We start from the raw sequence: 11,888 nt of genomic DNA, 5'->3' as shown, positions 1-11,888 counted from the left end.
TAACTTGTACCGTGCCTCAGAAAACATGCCCATCAACAGGAAAACGGGTATAATATTGTACAACAATGAAACGAATAAATAATACCTAAATACCACAGCTTGGATGAACCTCAAAATGTTAAGTGAAACAGTCCCGTAAGACTGCATAAAGACATAAATCTTATGAAATTCAAGAACAATCTAAACTTCTTTTAGCTACATGTATATGTGATAAAGATTTATATGTAAGGAAATGATTACTACAAAGCAGGGTAGTGATGTCTTTGGGAGGTGGAGAATAATTTGAGATTTACATATGTGCGCGCGCGTTTATGGACCTATACATATTTTGATAGAAAGCGAGAGCGAGCAAAAGAAAGATCGTTTATTAACCACTGATGATAGCATATCATGACCAAGGATTTTGCTTAACCTACCCTGTGTACTAAAAGCCCCAGCAAAGGAAAGGAAGAGAAAGCATTTTTTCTAAGAAAGAACTGTGTATTTTCAGATGCTCTGGAGGTAGAAGCCAAAGATTCCAGCCTTTTTTTTTTTTTTTTTTTTTTCTTAGTTGGTTTTAGATTCACTGTCAGAAACGTGAGAGGCCCCACGTGCTTCTCTTTCCCTCCAACGTGATGGCGGAGGGCTTGCTAGGGAACGCGTGGCGCAAGCCGGCTTAGAGCAGGGCCCGCGAAAGGCGGGCGAATCCGGCGGCGCAACAGGAAGGCGGGGCCCACCGGGCTTTACGCGACGGAAGAGCAGCGCAGGCGCAGTAGCGCGCCTCGCCGCCATGGCGCCGGCGCTGTCCCGTCAACCTCGGGTGGTGGTGGTAACTTCCCTTCTGGACTCTCGGTCTCCGCCTCCTCCCCCACAACACCCCGCCTGCTTGGCGGCGGAGGCGGTGTTGGCGGCAGCGGTTGTCTCTGCCTCTCCGCCACCTCCACCTCGGCCTGTCCGCCGGCCGGCGGCCTTGGCGGGGTGGGGGACAGTAGTTGTAGACGGCCGCCCCTGCCTCAGAGAAGGTGAGTTCCCGCCCCGGCGGCGGGGGCAGCCCCGTCTTCAGCCCCTCAGCGCCGAGGCCCAGCTGGGCGCGCCCCGAATGTACGAAATGGCCGACTCGGTTGGGGCCCGAGTCCCTCGTTCCCTTCGCCCCCTGCCGCCCGCGGACAGGGGCGCCAGGACCCCAAGTGGAGTGTGGAGATGTGAGTGGGAAAGAGAGGCGGCCAGGTAGATGTCAGGGAACAGGAAGGAGCATTGGTGAGGAAACCCGAAGACTGGGCACAGAGATGGCGATAAAAGGCCCGAGAAGTGGAAGGGCGCAAACCTCCGCTGGGTGAAATTTGACATCCTGGAAAGTAGATAGGATAATCAGGGAGAAATAGAGTTAGGAATTTGGGTAGAGTAGAAAGTAGCATGAGAGAATAAAGTTGCAGGGACCCTGGGGGAAGGAAAGAGGGGGTGAGGTTTTTGAGAGATCACTTTCGAGAGTTTTCCTTCGCTTTTCGAGGATAACACCCTGCAAAACAAGCTTCTAAGATTTACAGGCCTACCTTGATACTGGTCTGACTTTTAATATGTATCTACCGAAGTCAAAATAACAGCCGGACATTAGAGCCGGGAAAACATTTTATTCAGTAACTACTGACAGCAAGCCAAAGAGCTGAGCTCCATTCAGTTTGCTCAGAGGTGACTGGGCGTTCTAACGGGAAAATGAGGAATGAAAGAGACGTGGGGTTCAGTACAGGCAGAGAAGTGAAAGATTACAAAGGGTTGGTCAGTGCGAATGCAGTTAGTTAGTGGAGTCTACTTGCGGGTGTTTAGGAAAATTAGGATTCCGCCCTGCCACAGTGACTAGGAGGCTGAGGCCCATCCTTCCTGATGATTGCATTTCAAAGAAATGACTCAGGTCCTCAAGACACCTCTGAGTTGTAGGAGATACACATTCGTCTTCAAGGGTCAGAGGAAAGATTTACAATTGAAAGCCGTTTTTAGTTAAGTATTCTTAAAAAGAGAGAGATCAGGAGCCTGTCATCAGGTGTTGGCTGAAACAGTAAATTTCTTTTGATAACCCTGAGCTTTTCCTAACAGAGCTCAAAGAGGGGTGGGTGGATTCCTCCTTAGGCTCCTAGAGGCCATGATTAGAATTTGGTCAAGTCTATTTGTTCAGGGGTTTAGAAGGAGTGATCTTGCCAAAAATGTATTTAAAGTTCTCACCAACACATTTCCCTTAAAATGAAAGCTATTTCTTGATCATCTCAGTCTTAAGAGATGTTTAAGTTACAAGACTACCTGCAAACAGCATGCTTATTCCAAAGTGAGATAAGGCTGTAAGGCAGTGGAAATGTTTTTAGATGGAGCTTGATCCCACGGCACATTATTTCAGTAAAACATTTAGCCATATTTAATAATTAATCCTTAGCATTTGCTGTATTGCCTTAAGTTGCATTTTGTCTCCAGAGTGAAAGATGGATGCCTAAATATTGTAGAATAATTAAAATTTCTTTCTCCTGGAGGGACACTAATAAATATTACCTCATAAAATAATTTCGTTTTCACCTTCCACGATTTTGTGTTTGTGTGTGTGTGAAATGTAAATTTCATTCACTAAAAATGGAAGTCAGAAATTCATTACAACCAAATGATGTTCCATTAAGTATCTTTGGGCAATTTGTAAGACTAGACTTAATGTCTTCAATCAGCCTGGGTTAATATCATTGTTCTGATACAAAAATAAAGTCTAGGCTTTTTGTTTTCATACCAAACATCCTGCCTCTCACCAAGTAAGACTGAGCAGTTTATAGGTGGCAAGTCCACAATTTAGTTTGGTTCCCATAGCTAGATCATAGGAAGATTTAGAAACAGTTTCTCATGGAAAACAGTTTTTTGCCTGACTTGGCATTTTCTTTTTGTATTTTTTTATGATGACTGAATATGTACAAAATCACTAAAGACTTAACAATGTCAGTTCACGCAATACTAGCAATAACCTTTCTATACCATGTCTGAGTAGTATAACGAGAATTCTAGAATAGGACTCTTGACTAGAAATAGGATCTAGTGCTAGTTTCTCCAATGTATGACCTCGAGTAAGTCCCACACTTTTCTTTCAACCTTTCAAAGTCCAAAACATTTCTTCTTTGAGTTTTGTCATCTGTGGGGAGGAAAAATTGGATTAGCCCAATTGCATGGTTTTCAACCAGGGGTAAATTTGCCCCTTGACCCCACCCAGAATACATTTGGCAATGTCTAGATACATTTTTGGTTTTAACCACTGGGCAAGGAACGGCATGGAGAAAGCAGGCGTTACTGGCATCTGTCTGGTATAGGCCAGAAATGCTGCAAACATCCTAATATGCACAGGGCAGCCCCCAACACACACAACAAAGGATTCTCCTACCCAAAACATCAGTAGTGTTAAGGTTGAGGAACTCTGCACTAACTAAACTCAGGTCCTTGACAGCTTTACAACTTTACAACTGATCTACAGTTCCATATTGATAATCATTTCACAGCTTGACTGTGTACTAGAATGGCAGTTCATAACACATGAAACTTTGATCTGTAATGGCCACAGGATGACAGAGTAATGAAATCTGTTAAGATTAAGACTGTTCACTAGGATTTGAAAAACAATATAATTTAGTACCTAAAAAATTACCTCTTATAACTTTATTTCAGGTAAGTATCCTTCAGTAACTGTTCAGTTAACAGTTACTTAACAAATGGTTAATATTCGATATACTATTTAAAACACTAGTAAGACTCAGTATATTTTTAGTTTAGATATTTATGTCTTAAATAATTGCCAATTAAGAGTACATAAACAAAGTGGTGAACAATATACAGATGATGTATTATTGAATTGTACACTTGAAACCTATATAATTTTATTAACCAATGTTACCCCAATAAATTTAATTTTTAAAGTACATAAGAAGAGAAAAAAAAACTGTTGCTTGTTATTTAACTAGTATCTTATTTTTTTAAAAAGAGATACTTAGAGACCCATTCACATTTACTACCCTTTCTTAGAGACCCATTCACATTTACTCCCCCTTCTTAGAGACCCATTCACATTTACTACCCTTTGAAAGGAGTACCATGCATTGGATGGCATTCTATGCAAGATATCTGCCTTGGATTCAAGTAAAATCAATTTAACAAGCATGATTCTTGAGCTAGCTAGCCATAGAATACTTAGCAATATTGATGTTCAAAGACAGTGAAAAACATAAATTTTATATTAAAGGTGTAGCAAGTACTCCTGATTAATGATTTCGTTAAATCCTTTGTATTTTGTCATTGCAAATATGCCATAGTAAGCCTTTAGTTATTTTTGTGATTATTGTATTAGTATGAAATAGCTAGAGCTTGGGAAACTCATAGGTCAGATGCTTATCTCACTTCCTGAAAAGGCAAGCTTAATAACTAATATAGCTAAGAGTATTCATGATGCTGACAGGTATTGGGCTTCGTTTCTAACACAATTAAGAAGATCTCTAACAACTCTTTAAATGGCATTTGACCTTCAAGTAAAAAGGAATAAAAGAACATGTTTTGGCAAAGATAACAGAATCAGCTATCTAGTCCTAAAATTAGTGCCCTGCTCTGCTTAGTCTTTCCTGAGATTATTATGGTATTATAAGATTGTAAAACTCAAGAGCAGGAACAAGGGAAGGATGTACACTCTTACTACTTCTGTTCAGCATTGTACTGGAGGTCCTTGCCATACAGTCAGGCAAGAAAAAGAAAAACAGATTAGGGAAGAAAAAATAACACTCTATTTGTAGATGATAAGATCATCTGTATATAAAACCTCAAAGAATCTAGGAAAAGGCTACTAGAATAATAAGTGAATTTAGCAAAGGCACAAAATACAAGGTCAATATACAAAATAGCATTTCTAAATGTTAGCAACAAGCGATTAGAATTTGACATTTTTAAAAATACTATTAATATTGCATCAGAAAACATAGAATACTTTTTGTAGCTTTAACAAAATACAGAGAATGCTACATTACATTGCTGAGAGTATAAAAGATACCAGTAATGGAAAGCTGTAAAACATTTTCTAATGCTTCTTAGTGAATTAGATTTAAAAATATAAGACCATGTCAATTATTTGATTAACGAGGAAGAATTGAGCTAGTTATACCTAATACTGACCAAATTAACATCCTAATTTTGCTCAAAATTTTTTTCTTTAAAAATTAAAAATACTTAATCAATAAACATTTTCTAATAAACATTTTTAAAAAATTTAAAACATTTTTAAAAATAAACATAAAAAAGCTTTATGCTGTATTATATTCAAATGCCATGTCACAACACATAATGTGCTATGGGGCTTGAAAATTTTTATTAAATTTTTCACTCAAATTCAGTAGATTTATTCATCAAATCTGATACTTATTGAAATATATGGAATCTAAGGAACAAAACAAACTAATCAAAAATAGACTCACAAATATGGTGGACAATTTGATGACAGAGGGGAAGGGGGTTTGGGAGCTGGAAGAATGGGGTGAAGGGTTAAAGAAGTACAAATCAGAAATTGATAGATGGTCACGGAATGGGAGCACGGCACAGAATGCAGTTAGCATGAATACATTGGCTAGGTGCAGGGTCAAGGGAGGGAGGGAGCAATTGGGGGATCATTTTACAAACTATATAAATGTCTAACCAATGTACTGTATACTTGAAACTAATTAAAATAAATTAAAAAAAAACAGTTCATGCAACGCAAAGGTTCAGGTTTTGAGATTTCTAAATGGGTTGTTGGATTGGAACAAATTCTCTGACAGGTCTAGAATTAGGAAAAGTAGAGTGGTTCTTAGTATTTTATTAAGATATGAAGCTCTTTTTAGATAGTTTTGAATTATAAGTAATTCATATTATGTGTTTCATATTTAACACAGTAGTTTATGTGCAGTGTTTTTAACTTTCATATATTTACTGAAGTAAAAAAGGCCAAGCTTTGCACAGCTGTTGAATAACAACCTGAATAGTTTCATTTCTCCAAAATAAAAGATTCCGTATTCTTTCTCTTTCTACTATGATGTCATTCCTGTAAGTCAGTGAGCAAGTAAATGGCCTTGTGGGTGTTCATCTATAACTAGGCTTGTGGTATAGGTGCAGTTCAAATAGGAACATCAAGTTTTCAGAATTTTGCTACATTTTTTTCACCCAAAATCTTAAAAGGTATATCTAAAAAATACTCCAGATGAGTTTCAGTCAAGAAAAACTATTTCTTGCTTGGTACCTAATGCTAGCCTATAAATAATTAATAAAATACCTAGAATCCCTCTTTGTTTCTGTTTGATAGTCCATACTCTTCTTATTAAAGTATATCTAGCACACATTAAAACAGGACATAAACTGAAATCCTCAGAGTTGGTTCAAAATCAAAGCAATCAGAAAAGACAGCAAGGATCAAGTCCAGCTTTCAGCTTTCATTTTAAAAAGTCCCTCTGAAATGTGAGTTATCTCGAAATACAAAGAATTAGATAATCCTTTCTGGCACTCCTGTCGTGTTTACCTTTATTTGGCTTTCTGTAGTTACTAAAGTAATTAGTTAGGAAAACATTTCACTGTCAGTTAAATAGATGAACTCCTAAATAACACTAAAACCAGTTCACTCATGTAGATTTATATTTAAATGATATAAAGAACTCTTATGACTCTTACTATGTGCCATACACTCTTCTAAGCACTTTTCACAACAACTCTTTGAGGTATTTTTTACATACCTATTTTAGAGATGAAGAACCTAAGGCACAGAGAGGTTGAAAAACTTGACCAAGCCTGCACAGCTAATAAATACCAGAACTGACTCTATAGAGTCCCTATGTCTGGCTCCTAGGAGCAATGATATATGTTATGGCAGGCAATAGCTTGGCATAAGTGACTTGGCTAGGTGGATAACCTTTCTAGAAACAAAGCTAACATTTAAAAATCCACTTTAAAAAATCAAGGTGGAATTATTTCTTTTTCCAAAACATCCATTATAGATCTTTAAGCTCCTTTAGTACATTTTGCCAAGGTATACTTTACAATAAACTGGACATATTTAAAGTTTACAAATCGTTTTTGACAGGTGATACTACCATGAAACCATCGTAAACAAAATGCCAAATATTTCCATCAACCCAAAAAGTCTTATCATGCCTCCTTAAAATTCATTCCTCCCTCCACCCCATCCCCAGCAACCACTAATTTGTTTCTATCACTTTGCATTTCTAGAACTGTTTATAAGTAGAATCACACATTAGATACTCTTGTGTCTTTCACTCAGCACGATGATTTTGGGATTCATGTATGTTGTATGCATTGCTATTTTATTCCTTTTTATTCTGAATAATTCTATTGTATGGGTACCACATTTTGTTTATTCACCAGTTGATAGACATTAGGGTTGTTTCTGTTTGGGGCTATTACAAATAAACGTGCCAAGGACATTCATGTACTAGTCTTTGCACGGACATATGTTTTTATACAAATGAAATAACTGGGCCATGTGGTAGATATTTAACTTTTAAAGAAATTGTCAAACTTTTTTAAAGTTGTACCATTTTAAATTCTAATTAGTCATGTAGAGGAGTTCTAGTTTGACATCTTTAACAACACTTGGTATTTTCAGTCCTTTTAATTTTAGTCATTCTAATGATGGTGTAGTGGTATCTCAACTTGGCTGTGTGTGCGTGTGTACACATACACACACACACACACACACACACATACATACACATATATACACGTATACGTAAAATTTTCTGAAGTGTCCATTTAAATCTTTTACTCATTTTGAATTGGATTTGTCATAAGAGTTCTTTATATAGTTTAGATATAAATCCTTTGTCTGATATATGAAATGGGAATGTTTTCTCCTATTATGGCTGGACTTTCATTTTTTTAATAGAGGAATGTGTAAAGCCTAGAGATTAGAAAATGTTTTTATTTTCAAAAGAGAGAAGTAGATTTCAGAATGTGTGGACTGAGAAGTTTTAGGTCAGTTATATAGGTAACCAAGCCTAACAGTTAAGAACAGACTCTGAAGCTAGACCGCTTCTGTCATTTACTAACTTAACTTTTCTCTGCCTCAGTTTTTTCTTCTATAAAATGTGGATCATAATAATACTTAGCCTATAGGGTTCTCAGGAGGATAAAATTAGTTGCTTTTTATAAGTGCTTAAACAGTATCTGCTACATACATGATAAGAGCAATGCTGGGTAAGTTTTAATGAACATTAAAAAGCAATGTGGATTTAGTGAAAGCACAAAGGATGCCATGTCTCATTTTCTTTTATGAAAATCTGGTAGATCAGAGGAATGTTTCTCACAGTGAAGATATTCAGATTTCCATGAGGTTTTTGAGGTATTCAGCAGTGTACCAAAACATACTTGAAATTTAAATGGCATGTTTTATTTAAAAATTAATTAAAGACTTTTTATTTAAAATGGTTGTCTTAAGACTACAGTTCAAGAAGATCGTGAGTTTTTAAGGTTAACCATGAAACTTGAAATACATTTTTTTGGTGATTGGTCTCTTTAGGCTGTATATCCACTAGACCTCTTGGCAATAAGACAAGTGAAGTCTGCCTATGGAATACTTTGGTCAAAATGATTGCAATTGAGAACCATTGCTATATAAAGAATGGTTATAGTTTAGAAGGACATCTCATGTATCTTTCAAATATCAATGAAAAGTAAGACTTCTATGTAGTGCAAATAGATTTGAGTAATCAGATCCATAAGAAAAAGAGAAGTAAGGAGTAGAGTGGGGAAGCATCTAGTGTTCAGAAAGACACTGAATTTAATTTTCAAATAAACTCAGAGTCTATCAAATTCTTAATATCTTTCTGATTAGAACCAAAGATTGCTGATGAAAAGATCAATCCTAGAAGCAGAAAAAGGGTGGATTATTTGTAGAATGCCATAGGTGTCATCTTGTTGTCCTACGCAAAGTTTTCACCAGTGACATGAGTGAAGGCATAGACTGAATGCATATAAAAACTATGTGTGGAAACTGTAGCAAATGTCAAACTATAAGAAGATAAAGCGGATTTGAATTTTAAAGATCCTCATTTATTGGAATGGTGACCTAAACCCATGACATGATGAAATATAAAGTCCTGCATTTAGAAAAAGTAATCAGTTACATTAAGTACCGGTAGGGAGAAGATAGCCAAAATAGGAGAGGATTTTAGCAATTACAGCGGTCAGTAGAAATCTATAATGTGGCACCTACTTAAAAAAGCTAAGCTAAATAAAATGGTAATGAAAAGTATACAGGTCAGGGGAAATGATAATTTCACTGTACTACACAATAATCATGGTCTGTGTTCTTCAAAGAATGCTACAATCTTGTAATAAAACAAGTAAATAGTATTCACTATGGAAAATATACAAAATAAAAAAATAGAGGTAGCATCAAAATTTTCTGAGAAAGGATTTCTGCAACACCTAGAAGTTATTACCATGCCTTCTTTCTTTAATGGTTCCTGTTGCCCACCATGTTCAGGAAGTTTGGTACATATACAATTAGTTCAAGCGCCCAACTGTGTTAATTTCTAATCTTAATTTGTAAGGAATTTCAAGGCACATAGAAACACCTTCAAGTCATTTAAACCCAGTTTCACATAGAGGAATTGAACACATAAAGAAATGGGAAATAGAAGAAAAGAAAAGACAGATGTGAAAGATATTGATAGAATCTTAATTTATTTCAAAATCAAGTTTATTTCAAAATCAATAATTAATTTAAAATCAATAATTGATTTAAAAATTGATTAAGAACTTGGTGGGTGAAGGGAATAATAACAGCAATAACAATAACTCTATTCTTTTCATTATTCTCTCTGACAAAGATAACTTTACCTGGGATCAAAGTCTTAGTTATCTGTGCTTCCCCACTCTTGTACCTTCTCTCTCACCAGCTATCAAAAATTCCTTTGATTCTACCCATAGAATATCTCTTAAATTCTTCTCTTCTGTTCTCACTGCCATGTTTCTGGTTCAGCCCAGTAATCTTTTGCTTGCAACACCCTCTTTACCAGTATCCCCATTTTGAGTCTCTTTTGTTCCCCTATTGATTTGGGCATTTGAATTAAACTCAAATGCCCAAATAAGACCTACTATGATCTGGCCCCATTCTACCTTTATTGCACTGTCTTTCACTACCTTCATGCATATCTTGTTATTTCTCAAGCAGATACGTTTTTTCAAATGTCCTCTCATCCAGAATACCCCTTCTTCACTCATTTTTTCTTTGAATTTTACCCATCTCCTAAGGATCAGCCCAAACTCATTCTCCACAAAGCTTTTCCCAAACACCTAAGCAAAAAGACATTGTACTTTTCTATGTCTTATAGCACTTAACACGTTTTTGTCCTGCATTGTAGTTCTTTGCATATCATTTTTACAAAATTGTAAATTCCTTGGTATTAGGAATTGTCTTGTTCCCTTATTTATAATACCCAGTGTGTGGAACAACTATGTATATATAATGGAAAGAGTCCAGGCAAACCAAGGTTTAAGATCCAGTTTGATCAATTAACATATGGGACAAGTTATTTTAATTTCTTTGAATCCTGATGTCTTAATCTTCAAAAATGTGGGGAATTCTAGTTACCTTGCAGAGGTAAAAGACTGAAAGAATAATCTCTTGTTTGGCATAAAAATAATCAATAAATACTTATCTCCTTTTTTTTCCTCTCCAGTCCCAAAGTACCCACGATGGTACCTTGAAGACAAAACTCAATAGTGATAAAGTTTAATAAATAAAGCCCAAAGGCATGAAGAACTTGAACTAAGTAGTGTTATGGGAATTGCAAAATAGAGGGATAGATTTGAAAAAACATTATAAAGCTAGAATTGACATAAGTCAGAACTTGATAGAGAGAAATATGAGATTTTAATCTTGGGAATAAGATACTATTTAATGGAGATTTAAAAATTAAAGTAAGAACTTGGTGGGTGAAGGAGTTAAAGGTAACTTAGTGTCAATTGTCAATGTAAGAAATGTCCAAACCAGTAGAGAATTTTCGAGTTTATTTGAGCCAAACTGACAACACAAGCCAGGGAGCAAGATCTCAAATGCTCCAGAAAATAACAGTTTTGTAGTTTGTTTTATGCATTTGAAATTAAGAAGAGAACATAAGGAAGATAACATGGAGGTGGTGGGGGGTGGTTGCAAAGCGGGGATTGGTTTACTAGTTGATTAAAAAGATTATGTTCTTTCTTGAAGGTGGTTATTTTAAAGGTGTGTTAACCTGGATGCACAGAAACAGTGGACAAGCCTTGCTTAAGGCAAAGATAAACCTTTTACTTAAAAGTTACATGCTTACAATGACCTGCCCAATTAGGAATCTGTGATCAGACCACCCTGTGAGGTTACTTTTCAGATAACCCCCCCTTTTTTTTCATCCACATAGCTTAGAACATTGACTTTTAGAAATGGGAAATCTGGTAGTAAGGGTCGAATGGAGAGGGAAATCATTGTTCTATTTCAGGGTATCTTGAGCTTCTAAATGACTACTCTTCAGTAAACTTTCCATCTATATACTAAATTTTGGTTGTCACAAAAGACAGTATATACCTGTTCTTACTAAAGATCTTTAATAGAAAAATCAGTGTCACATCAGCATGGTCAGGTTGTATGTATTCTGAATAAGGGAAGTTCTGAAGGCCTTTTTAAATTTCTGACTTTAGAGTCAAACATAATTACATTATATACTTTAAAACAAAAATAATTTAGAGATACTATATATAATAGAGAAATATTTTAAAATATTCAAGTTCTGTCATGTTTCTTATTTATAGTTCTTGAACATAATATATTTAAGTAAATCTCTTAATCTATACTCTGGTACTAACAATTAAGCTTAGTTTGAAGATATCCTGTAGAACCT

The 11,888-nt window shown here is 36.0% G+C and overlaps 1 protein-coding gene across 2 annotated transcripts in view; it reads left to right on the top strand.

Moving 5' to 3' along the window:
- Nucleotides 1–741: 741 nt before the first annotated feature.
- KRCC1 (lysine rich coiled-coil 1) overlaps nucleotides 742–11,888 on the top strand; it is a 20,914-nt gene continuing 9,767 nt past the window's right edge. For both annotated transcript variants that reach the window (XM_011375264.1, XM_011375263.1), the window contains exon 1: nucleotides 742–1,001. The gene's annotated coding sequence lies outside the window, so the exon portion shown is untranslated. The remainder of the gene's footprint in view (nucleotides 1,002–11,888) is intronic.

The sequence above is a fragment of the Pteropus vampyrus genome, unplaced genomic scaffold (genome assembly GCF_000151845.1).
Source record: "Pteropus vampyrus isolate Shadow unplaced genomic scaffold, Pvam_2.0 Scaffold269, whole genome shotgun sequence".
Classification (NCBI taxonomy): Eukaryota; Metazoa; Chordata; class Mammalia; order Chiroptera; family Pteropodidae; genus Pteropus; species Pteropus vampyrus.
The sequence above is the reverse complement of the archived record's forward strand: the minus strand, read 5'-3'. Positions and strand labels throughout refer to the sequence as shown.